At 45.1% G+C, this 5,000-nt stretch overlaps 1 protein-coding gene across 3 annotated transcripts in view; it reads left to right on the top strand.

The window, feature by feature from the left end:
- Window positions 1-2,051, top strand: part of adcy1a (adenylate cyclase 1a) — a 49,027-nt gene extending 46,976 nt beyond the window's left edge. For all 3 annotated transcript variants that reach the window (XM_077017018.1, XM_077017017.1, XM_077017020.1), the window contains one exon: window positions 1-2,051. This exon is cut by the window's left edge and continues 1,580 nt beyond it. The gene's annotated coding sequence lies outside the window, so the exon portion shown is untranslated.
- Window positions 2,052-5,000: the final 2,949 nt, after the last annotated feature.

Raw genomic sequence — 5,000 nt, 5'->3', positions numbered from 1 at the left:
AGTGGTAGTAATCTCCAGCGTGGGTGAGGGTCGGGTCCCTGTGTGACTAGGATCAGCAGAGCTTGTGTTTGTGTCTTTCTAATGCTTACGCATGGCAGGAACATTCTCGACGTCAACACACGCTTCCTGCTGCCCTTTGACCTCTCAATGAGCTGGAGATTTCCTGTCCGACATAAACACAAAATCTGACCGGGCTATTTAGAGATGCACTCAGTGTTTGCTAACATTCAGCGAACCTCAAACATCAGCATGATCTTTCTACACAGGATTAGCGGTTCATGTACATGTACCTCAATATGAGCCAACACAACTGTAAGAAGCTTTAGTATGCGACGGGGATCAGCATGAATAAGAACTCTTGAGAGGGCTAAAAATAGCACCCGTGGCACGTTCACATTGGCAGAACTAGTTTTGATTCTATTTCAGAGTTAAGTAGGCTAAAACTCAACTGGATCCAGCTAGGGTTGGTGGGAAGGTTGATTTAGACTCATGCCTGCGTACAGGATTCGACCCGTGCAAGGTCGGGTGGTGCCGGGAGCGGGCGTAGCTCTCACCCAGCCCTTCTCCATCCTGCTCGTGTTCAGGGTCCGGGAGCTCCGCACCAGTTTCCGCTTTAAATACGAAGTAACGAATATTGGCTCTGATCAGGTGGTCTCTCATGTTGGTGTTGTTTATTTCTTACTTACCCCCCCCCCCCCCCCCCCCCCCTTCTGAATTGTTGCTATAGCTTTGATATTCCTCCAGCACGCCTACGAAACAGGAATGAAGCTCATGGTATTCTGCATGTTGCTCCTCGCATGCCATAGTGCTACCTTGTCTGCTCTTTTTGCTAAGTGCAATGTGTCTCTAATGCATGACTAATGCAAAAAAAAGTTTAAAAATGAACAAAAAAGGGATTTAAATGCATCATAGAAAATAAAGCAACAGCGGTGTTCTGTTGACCGCATGTCCAGGCAGATGGCCTTTTCATCATCCTTACTGTGTTCTTGGATGGGAACCTTCAGCAACAGTTTGCTTGCTTTCCTTCTACACGCATGGTGCTGGCGAGTGTTGGAGAACGTTCGGGGCGATCGTAGCGTTGTTGCCTGTCCGGCTCTGGCGGTGAACATTGTGGGCTGTAGGAGTGAGTGTATTCTTTCGTGCCAACACATATCGTTACCGACATATCAATTCCAGTGTTCTATTGTAGCACATTTTGTGATATTGTGTTCGGTTGAACTTATGATGTTTTTTAAAAGCGTTGAGTTTTATATGCACTGGTTCCACCAAGGGCCCAGTTTTGGCTTCCTGTGAAACTTTGGGCTGGGATGTTTCAATGTCGGGTGTCCTCTTATGGATTTTGGAAAAGTTTATTTTGTTTAATATACCTTTTACTGCAAGTGAAACATTCTAAGCTAAGACATTCCTGGTATGTGGCACAAAGTGAAGCTCTCTGTGATTGTCATTGGCTTCTAAAGAGAAGCACCATGTTTCAAATGACACCTTCAGAAACATTTGAGCTGGTCTGCACTTCTCAAGGCCCTAAACCCTCCACTCACCCCACAAGTGAAACGTTTGAAGGGATCCATCCAGGTAGAAAACCTAACATAGATTCATCTTTCTATACGAAAGGTTCAATCATTATTCACAAGCCAAAATCTTTATTTTATCTCTGCGGAGGCCTAGTTCAGATGTTATGCTCAAATAAATGTAGCCACTTGACAAAATGGTTCTATTTTCTATTTACAAAAAGCAGTGGCCTAATTTACTGCCATTCTAAATATTACAACCAGATCCACTTTATTAATGCATACAAAGTGCACAGTAAAATCAGACAAGATTTTCATGTGAATGAGATATTTTCATATTTGATACGGGTTGAAATTATTGTATGTAAACAGTTTACTGTAGAGTAAACAGAAAGTATTTTACTGATGATCCTAAATATATGTGCTATTTTTGGGGTTGCAATGTATTGATTGCAATGGTGATATATGTGAATGTAAATTTCATATTGAGATCTTTTATACTTGTGTTTGCACTGTTCTGGAATAAAATAGGAACAACAATCAGACTTTGTCTTGTGTTGTACTTGTGGTTGTACCTCTTCTTGAGTCAGTCACCCGCGCCCATGACGACGACCTGAGAATCTCAGATTTACGTAACTCACAGAATTCAGCACAAGACATAAAAACATTTGTGAATGAACATTGGGTAACGCCTGTCATACTGTAAGACTGGAATGTTGTTGTGTGTCTGTTTCTATGACTCCCAAGGTCTGGGACAAAGGCAAGTTTACACACCTTCACACCAGACGAGACACGCAACGCAAAGTTCAGCTGAAACCACGGCGTAAACTGGGGCGAAGAAACGACCGGCAGTTTGGTCACTGGCCCTCTGACATGTGAATATAAAAATGACAGAAAGGGAGAGGTGGTTAAGCTTCGAGTTCCTCGTGTGGGGAAGAGAGTTGGTCCCCAAGGCCAGCGTGCTCTTCCCACACTAAACCACATGAGCTTGTCCTACTGACTCCCACGCTGCCTTCCAGTGTATGTGTGTATGAAATAAACAGTGTCAACTGAGAACATGGAGGGTCATTGGGTGCTGGAAATCCGGACTACGTCCCTGTTCTTTTTTCCTGTACGTTCGTGCAGCTTTCCGGCCGGAACCAGCTATTCCCAAATGTGCCAACTCCAAACCGTTTCAGAGGAGAGGATTAAACAAAAACAGATTCTTATCAGGCTGGTGTAAACACGGCACATGTGGCACATTCTACCACAGGAAAGAAACGCTAAATATCCGATTCTAGTTGGTGTGTTGTGGGAAATGAGGTGTGAGGGGGGAAAACACACACACACACACACACACACACACACACACACACACATTCAGTACATACTGACAAGTTAACAGGATATAGAGGAATTAAACAAATTGTGTCTCTGCCCTGGTTTTCATGACCAGAAGATATGGTATACTCCTGATTGACCAACTGCACTCTGACCACAAAGTCAGTCATTTTCAGACCTGTCAAGATGTGTTACAATAGTTTGAGTGTAAACAGATCATGGCTTGTGGAACAGTAATGCAGTAATGTCTGCTGAAAAGACCGTCAGGGTAAAATGAAATTGAGTTTAATGGGATTTTAGTGGCGTACATCTCTCACTGTTTTTCCAGTAGTTTTCTGTTGTGCTGTTGGTGGGACAGGTCTGGACCTGTAGGTCTAATCCTAAAACATACATAATCCTGAAGGCTTATCATGTCACTTGAACTGTACCAGTAATATCTTTCAATTATAAAATGTACAAATCTCCTCTCTCTCTCCCTCTCTCTCTCTCTCTCTCTCTCTCTCTCTCTCTCTCTCTCTACCTCACTCTTTCTTTCTGTCTCTCTCCTTCACTCTTTCTGTCTCTCTGTCTTTCTCTCTCCCTCACTCTCTCTCTCTACCTCACTCTTTCTTTCTGTCTCTCCCTCTCTCTCCCTCTCTCTCTCTCTCTCTTTCAGTCTCTTTTACTGGAAGCTGTAAAAAAGCTTCCTGGTCCAGCTATGCGTGTGTGTGTGTGTGTGTGTGTGTGTGTGTGTGTGTGTAGCGAGCAGGTGTGATGAGTAAAGTGTAGCAGTGTTTATGACCTGTATGGCAGCGATGACTCATGGGTTTTTCATGGCCGTCATTCCAAGATAAATGGTAGTGTTTGCAGGTCACTGCTCAGTTCACAGCCCACGCGCTCCCAAACCACACTGCCCGTCCAACACAGCGCCGCTCTGCTGGCAGGTCTCAGGTCTGCTCCTGCCTCCACCTCCTCCCATAGATAGCTGACAGTGGTAAAGAACCAGTGACTCTGTGTTCTGAGGCAGAAGGTGTGTGATCTTCACAGGGTACCAGAGCAGGAGCAGTGTTGGCCAACACTGTATTTTCATGGGGTTCTGTGCGTTTTTACAACACTTACGTGACGGGTTCGTGTGTTGAGTAACGAGTCTGCTTTGCTGTCTTGAAAGTGTGTGCTATGAAACAGGTGCGCATGTGAGCTGCATCCCACTCTGAGGTAAACGACCCCTTCAGCACAAACGTACATGTACGCTCGTGTGGATTTCACCACCCAAAAACACTCTCAGCCTTACAAAGGATTCTGTTTTGCACCGATAAACTTGCACAACATGTCTGTTAGTATGTAATCTCTCTATCTGTCTGTCTGTCTCTCTCTCTCTCTCTCTCCTCTACGTCTATCTCCTCTCTCTTTCGGCTATAAAAAAGTCGACCATAATAAAGACCGTAATGAAACCATCATGAAAATATGTTTGCGTGATAATATAGAGGACAGATTACTCAAATTCCCAAATGTGACTCAAATATGAAATTGTTTTCTTTTTTGAGACTGTTGATGTACACAGAAACTACGCAGATGTCCCGAGTAACAGGGCAGACAGGAGCCAGGGGCCTCTAAGCTGACAGGAATGTTCTGTTTGAGTTGCTCAACAGAGACGGTTGGGAATGACGTGGAGCATCGTCAGGATTTGCGCAGTTCCGAACGTGGAAGGCCACGGAGAAGGGTTGACGAGCCTCTTCAAGGCTTCGACACCCCCGCAGAGCGGCGGGAAGGCCGTGCGTGTCTCCCGGAGACTGGCACGTCTGGGGCTGGCGGTTAAAGATGATGCAGAATGTTGTGTGTGCAGATGCATGAGGTTTGTTGCAGTGGGGACAGGTTGGAGAGCTACCGTGGCAGCGCGCTGAGAACAGCCTCATTTTTGCATTAGATTATCAGGGATGTTCAGTCGTACGCAGGAATGTTTCGCCGTGTTCTTCGGTGCGGTGCTAACGTTTGTCCAAGGATGCAGGCTAAGAGTGACTGAATGAGCAGCACACACCATTGTGCGGTGTGTTTGTGCTGTTTATGTGGGTGTGTATGTATATGACTGAGTGTTGGCTATGCCTGGATTTTAACATTACTCAAATAAACACTTCTGCCTCAGTCATTTCCATGTTAGCTGAAGTGAGGAGCCAGAGGAAACCATACACAATGGGT

This window comes from Brachyhypopomus gauderio, chromosome 9 (assembly GCF_052324685.1).
Source record: "Brachyhypopomus gauderio isolate BG-103 chromosome 9, BGAUD_0.2, whole genome shotgun sequence".
NCBI classification, from domain to species: domain Eukaryota; kingdom Metazoa; phylum Chordata; class Actinopteri; order Gymnotiformes; family Hypopomidae; genus Brachyhypopomus; species Brachyhypopomus gauderio.
This window is presented reverse-complemented; position numbering and strand designations above follow the sequence as displayed.